Below are 11,777 nucleotides of genomic sequence, written 5' to 3'. Positions count from 1 at the left end.
ACCACTTCTTATCTTCAACGAAACTAGTTTATTATGTACCCTTATGTATGTTCATTGTTCTCCTAAAATCATTTACTTAATGAAACATGCGTGCGCAGGCTAATTAAAATAATAATGGGGTTTAATTTTTGCTTTTTCATCGAAAGACCCGTGTTCTTCACCAATGTGCTTGATGAACGTATACCTACCTACATTCCAGCCTGCTTATACATATACAGGTAATCATTAATGAAAACAAGTTTTCAAATTACCGAATAAGTTTTTAACCTATTTTTAATATTTTTCAATTGTTACCTAAGAGTCTTTTTTTTCATTTTTTACTAATTTGTCTGTTGAGTTTTCAAAAAAATATCGAGTGACTCGTTAGTTTATTGGAAGATGTAACGAATTTCTGGAGATTGTACCGTACGACTAATGTTAGCAGATTCTAAATTATGAATCTACTCCTATGATTAAAGTTTACTTCCTTATAAGCCAGAAAATATTTTTGATAAGAATAAGGAATAATTTCATGGATTTGATAGTGCATTAAGTATAGGTACAGCTTACTCAATTTTGTTTGCAAATGTGAGCTGTTACCTATCTTATTCCTCTCTTATTGACTCTCATCTATTCACTCACGTGTGATTTTGTAATTGTATTCCAAACAGATGCCGAGTGTTTGATCACATGAAATAGCTACCAACTCCATAGTCCATAAATGTTTCCCACCAAACGATACCAATAAATCATAGGCTGTGATATCTGTTTCAGAATTATTGTCATCGTAGATTTTGCGGGAAAAAAATCAAAGATTCTTCGACCCGAAATCTGGTAAATAATATTCAGCAACGATGGAGGTCAAATTACTTCTGTTAGTATCATTATTCATCTTACTTCGAAATATCATCGCTGGAATGTCAAGCATTTTTGACGTACTCGGGGTCAGAACGACGCAAACGTCAACTATTGAACCATCATCGACAACCGTACCAACAACCGTACCAACAACTGTACCAACCACCACCGAAAGACCCTCTTGTGGACCTAATCACGATTATATTCTACAAGGAGAAGTAGAAAATGTATTTTTCACGGGTAATTCTGATGAAGGTGTCGTGTGTTACATTGCTCCCAAGCGTGTAATACGTATTTATCCTACTTCATCGCCAAATCTACGAGTAAATGAGTTATACCATGCCTGTTTTTCTCGTTCGCTCTGTGACCATGCTGAAAAAATGAAGGAACACGAAAATCGCGAAAAGCGTCGTCTTCAATTTTGGGGTACCTATGACAAACTTAGAAGAATTCCAGTACTTGTCGGAATGCAATGGGCAAATACCTACGCTTATTTCCCGTGTTAATTCCAGCAATTAAAAATACCTACAGCACTAGGGTGTCCGATGAGTGGTGGTACAAACTTCAGATTTGGATATAACCGGGTACGACTAAGAAAAAACGTTAGATGAACAGGTTGCCTATCTTGAAAATTGAAGGGGCAAAATTACATTTTAATAATAAACAAATAAAATGAAAATTTTGATGGTGGGAACTGGTAGTACTTTGAAAACTGAGTAAATTTTGTCCTTACAAATTTTTGCCTAACTTGAAAATTGAAGGGGCTATGACCACATTTAGAATAAAAAAAGACTCGAAGAAAAATCAATAGCGAAAATGGATTCTACATTCAAAATTGATCAAATTTCATTCTCTTCAATTTTGGCCCAGATCAAAATTGGAGGAGCTACGCGACATTCAAAGTATGAGAAATTTCAAGGGTTGCTCAATTTTTTTAAAATTTCTTCTACTTTAAATGTCGCGTAGATCCTTCAATTTTGACATACGGAAAAAATTGAAGAGAACAAAATTTGATCAATTTTGAATGCAGAATCCATTTTCGCTATTGATTTTTTCTTCGAGTCTTTTTTTATTCTAAGTGTGGTTATAGCCCCTTCAATTTTCAAGTTAGGCAAAAATTTGTGAGGACAAAATTTGCTCAGTTTTCAAAGTACTACCGGTACCCACCATCAAAATTTTCATTTTATTTGTTTTTTTAATAAAATGTAATTTTTCCCCTTCAATTTTCAAGATAGGCAACCTGTTCATCCAACGTTTTTTCTTAGTCGTACCCGGTTGTATCCAAATCTGAAGTTTGTACCACCACTCACCGGACACTCTGTAGAGTAACTTAAATAATTTTTTTGAATTTTTTGTTCAAGTGCATAGTACTTAAATACTTATAAATATGTACTTAATCACTTTTATGACAACAGCTTTCACATTTGAATACTTATTTACGTATAAAGTAAGACGAATCCATGCTCGCAGTCACTTACGAAATTTAGTACTTCTATGTATTTATATTATTGTTAGTACCTACTTGTTTGAAAGTGCATTGCATACCTAGCCACAGGTACAATAATAAGTATGATAAAATATTCTCAAGTTTTTTTTTTTTTTCACGTAAAGTTATAATTTATTTGTTTTAAGCTTCGCTGTTCGTAATTCTTACTTCCACATATTTTTCTAAATTTGAACATTAATTTCGACGCAACTTCCAAGAACGAAATAGTCCACGTTCAAAATTGAAAGATCTATAGCTAAGGAACCCACCTATTGTCAGCTTAATTCAAAATTCTAGAGCTAATAGTTTCTTCAAAAAACATTGGTAGGTTATTTTGTTTTAGAACTTTCTTTTTACTGGATTATTTATAGGTGTAGGTAGGTACCTAACTAGACACAGACTAAGGTTAGACTGAGAAGTTTCATTTTCAAATTTTTCTAAATTGATGCATTATCAACTCTGTTATCAATTCTTGTAAAAAGTATGGAAAAATATTCATGGATCCATACTCAAACCACATGTAGAAATATTGGTGGATACCATTGTGGATACATACGTAATATTTTTGTATTTGGTTCAGTTCCCAAAAATTAGGAAAGCAGTAGGTTTCATTTGCATCTTACAGAATGTTACGAGTTAAAAGTAAGTATCTTACAATCCAAACCCAACAAACTTACTTTTTCTAGCCATGCGAGGATAAGGCAACCTATGCACTCGACGTATTCTCTGTCTATTCAGAGTAATTCTAAAATTTACAATTCCAGTTCTTTATTCTATACAGAAACACATCTGTCTATCATTAATCATTCCGGTATTCGTCTTATACTGTCCTGCAGCCCTGCACCTTAATGTACTTGCCATTTCCACGTTTTTCCAAAAAATCACAAATGGGTATTGTATTTCTTCGTTTCGTCGAATTTCTATTGTCTTATCTATCTACTCGTATACCCTGTTGTAAATGAATTCAATGTATAGTGAATAGGTACTTTATTTGACCACGAAATACAAGTATATTCTCTCCCATAGCGTTTTGCAAAATTAGGCACGTATCTTATTGATGGTGAAACTAGTTTTGTTTTTGTTTCACTATGTTCTCAGTAAATGTTTCACACAATAACATCCCTAAATGGACCAGTTAAAATTATCCTTTTCCTCTTGCTTCTTCTTTCCTCTAGTATGAATGTTGGTTTTAAACTTGGATCAGATTTAGATTTATGTTAGCCAGTTCGCCAGTTGCCTTCACTTCTTACTTTTCGTGCTCAGGCGTTAGTTCATTTCGTTAAGCATATTTCACTTTTTCTCGATTTTTTTTCATAAATAATTGGTGCAATTGTCCAATACTTATTTTAAATACCTACTCAGTGTTTGTTATTTGAACGATTTTTTTTTTTTTTTGAATTTGGTGAGTTTTTATTACAAATATTTACATATTATGTAGGTACATATTTCTAAAGATTTTTTTTTGTTTTTTAAATTAAGATAATGAGGTTTTTGAACAGAAAAGATGTTTGCACTTTGGTGATAATTTAAATTTTGGATAGGTAGGTATTTCTGAAAGGATTCTTTTGCTTGACGAATTATTTTTGAAATTAGGGAACCTGTATCGGAGCAATTAAAATTTCAAAAACGGAGAGTAAAAATTCTTGATGTTTCAAAACATTTGAAATAATTTAATTTCGTAAAATTCAAGCGCAAATTCTAAGTAGTTCTATTTATCAACACTAATAAAAAATTCTCGATCGCATTGCCTACTTAGAACTTACAGTGTGTTGAAAAATTTGAGGAACTATGTACATATGGAACAAAAACGATTGAAAAATAATGATTTTTGAAATGTTTGAAAATTCGTGAAAATTTTGTCTTACAATAAATTGTCATCTCGACTAAAATCTGATACCTTGTGAGGTGCCCTGTAGGCCACTCCATTTGAAAAGTATAATTTAAATTAATAAATGAATCAATTTCTCATCTACAAACGAAACTAGTTAACTGTGTAGATACGTTTGCGCGCGCAGGCTGATTTAAAACAACGCGTCTAATTTTAGAAAAGTACCTACTTCTACACGAGTAGATAAAATCACGTAACACAAACACAAAACACAATCTGCATCTGCTTTGTCGCAGCTACAGCCTACTATTTTATCAAGCGCGTCGATTTTGATAATAACCGCAACTTCAGTAGCTAAATGTGCTTGTCGATTTAACGTACTAAGTAAGTGTTTTTGCATAATATCGACGAAAACTGGTTATCAACTGACTGAGTAAGTTTTGAACAGTTTTTTCATTCAAATTTTTAGGTACTTTTTTGATTAAGTAGATACCTAGTAGGCCTACACAATGTATTTTTTGAAAACATGTGAACATGAAACTGTAGAATTCAACAGTTTATTATCAAAATGAAAAACAATCTTGAAATAATACATAAATCTGCGAATATTATCCTTTAGCTGTCTACTTGAAAATTAGTTGAACAAAAATGTTTTATTTCGAATGTAATCATTCGTGAACTCGAATTTTTCTAAAATACCTTCTCCTTCTTATTACACGAAAAATCGTATAAGTACTCGTATTTTGTGAAAATGTTGGGAACTCGTACCTATTCGGTTGTTTAATGAGTGGCGAACCAATATTGGAATTCGCAAGCTATACAATCTGTCCACATAAAAATTGCAAAAACCACTCACACTTATCTACACTTTAACGCGAACTGAAAAATCATTGATAAGGAATAATTTCATAGTTATGTATTTGACCATAACGTGCTTAGTTTTACTTTGAAATGCGATGCGAATTACTACTGCTTTCATTCCCCTCTTGGATTCTTGCTCATACGCTCACGTGTAATTTTTATAATACATACGTATTATTCCAGACAGACGCTGGGTGTTTTATGCGTTTGATTTACGTAACATATGGTCTCTTCCATTCGACTAGTTTCTACTCCTCCTCAATTTTCGGCATCTTGTGTCTGTTATGTCGAGTTAAAACCATATTATTCCACTCTTTTTGTCTTCTAAATTACTTAACTCGAAACCTATAAGTAGGTGTCATTCATACCTATCTAGAAAAACGAAAAAAATTTCATAGAACCAGCGTGTAGCGCGTCTTATAAATATCAAAAATGCACTCTCCAATTAAAATGAAATCAATTTTAAGCTACCTGTAGATCGAAAAAGCATGTCGTAAAACTCCGTAATTAAAATTTCAGTGGCTTAAGTTCAATTTTGTATTTCTGATAGTAATGTGAGTTCAAAAATGAATTTCTGACCAATTTTCAGGTAAATTTTGAAAAAAGTGAAAAAAATCAAATTTTAAAAGAAGATAGTTACCTGTATGTACGAGTAGATGCACATAAATGTATAACTAAAACAATCCAGAGGGCATCTAAATGAGCACCGATCAGAATTATAAGCGCTAATCACTTCATTTTTCACCTTGCTAGAACGATTTGAAATTTTTCACCATCTTTTAACTATCATTAAATAAACATTTCTACACAATTTTACCCCCCTCATTTTTTCTTCAACTTTTTTGTGCTATTCAGAGAACGTCACGTTTGAACACTGGCGTGACATTTGTTAATTTCAAAGCAATCACAAACACCAAAAAAGGCAAAAGTTCTCCAAAATTTATATCAATTTAAAAAATAAATAACTCAACATTACCTACCATTATATTTTTGATTCAGAATTTGATTCTCTGGCCTTAGCACGTTTTGAATTCGAACAGTAACTAATTTTTTGCAGATTTCAGTACTAAACAAAAAAACAAAATTGGTCCCAACAAAGGAAGGAGAAAGTTTTCAAAAATTCAATACCTAATCGAAAAATTGTATAGAATTATTTTTTAGGCAAGAAGTCGATTTTGGGAGTACTTGACATTTCCTAAATTCAATCTGTAATTTTTTAATAAGTTCAGAAAAGAAAACCATTGGCCCGAGCGAAGCCAGGGCAAACGATTTCGAATGTTTATAATTTAAAAAAAAAACTTAGGTCACTTTTGACGTAAAAAATTAATTTTTCTCAGCTGTAACATTTTTTCAAATTGGAACAATAATTTTTCAGAAATTTAAATTCTAGAATAGAAAATAAAAATGACCGGAGCGAAGCGAGAAAAAAGCTTCGAAAAACGTGGGGTGAGATTCGAGATACAAAACAACGTTCTTTTTTTATGAGAAACCCCACTTTTTTGACCATCTTTGATAATTCTGAAAGTTAAGTCAAAAATCTCACTTTTAATGTACTTAAAATAACCTAAAAAAAAATAAATGATGCACGTACGAAGCGAGGGCGAAAGTTTTTGAAAATTCATCAGTATAATTTGTAAAAAAGAAAGGATTCAGACGTACGTATTCAGCGTTGAAAATATACTTTTCAAATTTTCACAATCAATTCCGATAAGATTATGAAAATAGAAAAAAATTAATGAAATAAAAAAATCACAATTTTACTGCATTTTCCCCCCACTTTTACGCAATTTTTCTCTTTTTTATAGGGTACGTATACAATTATAATTTTTTTTCAAGACGAGGTAAAACCATAAAAATAAGGACCTAAAAAGGACTTTTTGAGAAAAAAGGACTTTTAAGGACCATGATTGAAAAAAGGGACCAATTGAGATGTCTGCGAGTCCGATGACAGGGTGTCTAACAAAATTTCAAAATGAAAAAACAGGACTTTTATAGGGCTTCTAGCAGGACTTTCAGCAGGTCATTTTTCCAGCATTACTGTGGAATTTTGTAATGTATGGGGGGGGGGGTCAAAATTTATATTCAAGTTTTTAGCGACAGGAATTTTAACGGAACTTTCAACAGGACAGTTTTTGAACACTTGGTATTTTTCAAGAAGGGGAGGCATGCAGTGGGCGAGGCAAAACTTTACATTCAAATTTTTCGCTTATCCAATGTCTTCAAACATCCCAAGATTATTTTCAAGCAAGCGTACGTCGAAAAGGTAATTTTATCATTACAATTTTTGATGTATTTAGGTTCTTGTCAATGTAATGAAATTTGGTGAATAAAAAACTTGTTTCAAAATAACAAATTTTTAAAAAATGTAAAAAAATTAATGGAAAATTTGGAAAAAAGCACAAATTTTTCGAATGTTTTGCTTCAAAATTTTGAAATTTAAATTATGATTTTTTTGAAAATTTAAAATTGGAAATGAAAAGTTAACGAGCCCGAGCGAAGCGAGGGCAAAAGCTTTAGAAATTCAGTATTTTGAGAGGTATAAAAACGATGTTTTTTGAGTGATAAGTTACTTATATTATTTTGCTACAAAATCTTAAAATTTAAATGATGATTCAACACCCCAATTCAACAAAAAGAAAAGAAAAATTCAAACTTGAAAAAGAAAAGCAAACAAACCTGAGTGAAGCAAGGCTAAGCTAAAAGTTTTCAAAAAATTCATGTTTTGCTGAGAAGTAAAAAGAAATCGGTAATTTGGTAAAGAAGGAGGAGTTTATCTTTCTGATTCAAACTTTGAACATTTCTTGAATTTGAACAATAAGTTACATATTGGGAAAAGTAAAAGCAAATAGCCCGAGCGAAGCGAGGGCAGAAGCTCTATTCAAGTTCTACAAAAGTCGACAAATCATCTCTTTTCTACAAGTTCGAAATTCCGGAAAGAAAGGGGGGAAAATTGAAAATTTGAAAAAGTCATATTGGAAAAAAATAGGACTTTTGGATAAAATTGTTGAAAAATAGGACACTAAAAGGACAAAAAGGTGTCATAGGCAAATAAAAGGACTTTTATAGGATATATAGGATAAATAGGAGTGTTAGACACCCTAGATGATCTTGTAAGGATACATCAGACGAAATCGTGTCGCAAAAATCACTCGTTATATTATTACCTTCTTTGGAAATCAATTTTTTTTCACTTTTTCTGGAATTTACAAATTAGTCGAAAACTAACAATTTTTGTACTGCAACAGCCAGAATCTTGCAGAAATCTCTTAAAGCAGTCAAAAATGTGTCTAATGAGCACCAATCAAAGTTATAACAGCCAAAGTTCATTTTTAGCCCCTTCAAAGCAATTTGAAATTTCTGGAGAAGATTAAAAAATCGCTAGAGGTCCCATGAATGGCTCAACGCTCAAAACTGGTAGTTGATGCGTGGTAATTGAATTCCTTATTGACGAAGAATTATTCACATTCGTTCATTTGAAAAAGTTTGAAAATCACCCTTCCTCAAACAGGTTTTTTGAAGTTTGTAAATTTTCAAAAATTTATCAAAAATCTAAAACTGAACTTAACTCTAGTCATATGTACTCTCCATTCTGGTAGAAAATGATGGAAATTCAAGTGTAGAAAATTTCTGAAAGTAGCAAACAATGGTTATAGATTCTTTTCTCATGAATTAATACTGCACTTTTACCTGTTGAGGATATTTTTTGTATTTTTTGATGGGGGAGGGGGGCAAAGAACTTGAAGACAGCTTATCACTCATACCGAAGGGAGCTCCGTTCAATGCAAAAGCAGTAAGTAGGCTTAGATAAACTTGTTTCGCTAAATGTGGTATTTTTCTTTGGAATTTTCTCGACTGCGGCTAGAAAAAATTTGTCAATTTTATATATGAACACACAAAATAGATAGGTACCAAACCAACTCCGTCTGCTGCCTATTACGTACTAAACGATATCAATAAAATTGCATCTGTTTCAGAATTAGAATATCTTGTCAACTTCAAATCTCTTGTGACTAATATTCAGCAGCGATGAACGTCATGTTATATGTACATGCGTTTGTATCAATATGGGTTATCTTTTTTTCACAAATTACCGCTGAAAAAACAGTCACGATTGAAGTTCCCAGAGAGCAGTGGTACTACGTAACGACGCCTACAACACCATCACCAAACTACACAACAACAGCACCAACAACACCAACAACACCAGTAACAACACCATCAACACCAGTAACAACACCATCAACACCATCAACACCATCAACGACAACCACCGAAAAACCATCTTGCGGCCCCGTGTACGAACACATATTGAAAGGATGGGTAGAAAATATATTCTATACGGGTCATTCTGATGACGGAATTGTGTGTTATATTGCTGTCATTGATGAATCATCGCCGCTAAATTTGGTATATCATGCGAGTTTTTCTCGTTTACTGTGCGATCGTGCTGAATTTGAGAGCATAAACAGTCGTAGAACTGAATTATGGAGCATCTCTGATAAAGTAAGAGGGATTCCAGTAGCTGTTGGAATACAGCGCGCTGGCTGGCAAGGTGTTTTCCGTTGTAATATTTAAATTCTGTCGAATGATATTGTCACCAGAGAAAAAAAATAATTTTTCCTATCAAGTATACAGGTACATGTTACTTAGGTATATTCACCGAAGACAATACGATTATCATTTTAGCCCATTATTTCATTATTCTTTAATACTTTATTTGCAAACTTTCTTTGTAAATTATAAAACTTTTCCATCATTAAAAATTATTTTATCCAACATTTTTTTTATTTCAATTAATTTTTATGTACATTTGATCGACTTTCAAGCACTTTTGAGAAGGTGTTTTCTGCAATTTTTTCGCACTTTAAATGATGTTAGATATCCAAAATTTTGCAATTTTCTCAAAAAACTTTTTAAATTCACCATGGAATGGCTAAAATCTAAAAAATTAATTTGAGAGAAAAAAAACATTTAACCAAGTTCACGCAGAAGGTAAATCAGATAATAAAACAAAAAACCCTATAGCTCGCAACTTTCGAATAAAATACGATCTTTTTCTTTCCTTTCAGTGTATACACTATACATCGAATATCGCGAGACCATGAGAAAATACATAATAGAAAAAAAATCGCCTACGAATTTCTTCATCTTGATTTTTTTCCCTATTCCAAATCCGGATTAAATTCCAACCGTTGAGCGTATAGAAGCCGTAAAATCACGGTTTCAAAAACTTATACTTTGCTAAAGAACTGTACAACGTAAAAGCATAAGCATTTACCGAAAGTTCGAAAGTTACTGAATCGGAGCTGCAACTAAACTTTTAGTCCAGATTAGTTGGAGAACTCATTTCTTCGTCAAATTGTTTTTGATATCCTCTTATGCCTTTCGCAGATTCTAAAATTAAGTCAACATATGCGGGTAATGCGAAATATTTTTTTGCTCGATGAAGTGGAGGGGGAGAGAGGATACCGAGGCAAGAATATTCCCTGTATGCATCGCATCGTTAGGATGAGCAGAGTACGTATTAAAGTATATATCTCTAGGATAATGTATCGTTTCGAAATAGATATACAATACTCTACAATACATATAGAATTATAGAATAGGTATAAGTAAGTACATACTACAGCTAGGATAGTTCCATTTGATACGAAAAATATGTACGCGTACCTTACCTACCATACTAAACGAGACTTTTGTTACATTGTATTCGCATTGTTGAATTTCGGATTTACCATAGCTTTCCTCTTTAAATTTCCAATTGATGAGTTAGGTACCTTTTCATGGAATAAATTATTCGCCACGAATGTAGAATTAAAATTTCATTACATTGAATAAAAAATGAAAACATCACAACGTTTGTACGATTACCTATTCGGGAAAAAATACCTTGCTGGATTGTTTAGATTAATTCGTTCGCATGAATTTACAGCTGCAAACCCATAGCTAGCTGTATGTGATTCCTACATAGGTACGTTGATTAAATCATAATTCGTTCATTTTTTCCCAATTAAAAAAAAGTGAATTATTTCAATTCCGAATCACGTGGAATAAGTTGGGTACCTAGTCGATTTGATTTTAATTAGATACGTTAAATATGCGTTTAGGTTCGGATGGTTTATTTAGCAGGAATTTCAGTGTGAGAGATTTCTGGTGAATTTATGATTGAATCTGGCAAAAAAAATAAAGCTAACGGATAAAGTATGTGTTCTGGTAAAAAAACAATGCAAAAATATTTTTTAAAAAAATGGTCAGAAAATCTTAAATTCACGACATATAAATCAACGAGAAGAGGGGGGGGGGAGTGGATAAAAGTCTCGTCATAAATCTGTTCCCATTAAATATACTGGGTGTTCTGGAACCAATGTTGAATATTTTGCCTGGCAATATGTACAGCAATCCACAGTACATGCGTGTAAATTAGGTTGCCTACATGCTCTAAAAATTGAAGGGACGAAGGGACAAAGTCATGGGCTATTTTATTAATTGGTTCTTCAAAGTTTTACCAAGTTGTTGATTTTGAAAGAAGCATAAAAAGTTCTTTTACATTTTTAATCCCATCTTAAAAATTGAAAGAGCTCTGGTTGATTGAAATTTTCAAAGTGCTCAAATACCTTTAATTTTGAACGTAGAAAAAATATGAAAATAACTTTCTTTGTAGGTTACCTTGAGTAGAACAAGTTGAGTGATATTTATTTATTTTTTGTCTAAAAGTAAAATTATTGAAGACGCTGGAAAATTTTAAAAATTCAAAAACCCTTAAAA

The 11,777-nt window shown here is 32.3% G+C and overlaps 1 protein-coding gene and 1 long non-coding RNA gene across 5 annotated transcripts in view; one reads left to right on the top strand and one right to left on the bottom strand.

The window, feature by feature from the left end:
- LOC135841720 (acetylcholine receptor subunit alpha-like) overlaps positions 1-11,777 on the bottom strand; it is a 406,867-nt gene that overhangs the window by 208,795 nt on the left and 186,295 nt on the right. The window lies entirely within an intron of this gene.
- LOC135841712 (uncharacterized) lies at positions 3,736-9,788 on the top strand. Its single transcript, XR_010557982.1, has 2 exons — positions 3,736-4,584; positions 8,987-9,788. It is a non-coding gene; the product is annotated as an uncharacterized LOC135841712 (long non-coding RNA).

The sequence above is a fragment of the Planococcus citri genome, chromosome 3, assembly GCF_950023065.1.
Source record: "Planococcus citri chromosome 3, ihPlaCitr1.1, whole genome shotgun sequence".
Taxonomy (NCBI): domain Eukaryota; kingdom Metazoa; phylum Arthropoda; class Insecta; order Hemiptera; family Pseudococcidae; genus Planococcus; species Planococcus citri.
Note: the sequence above shows the minus strand (reverse complement) of the source record. Positions and strands in the feature narration are given on the sequence as shown.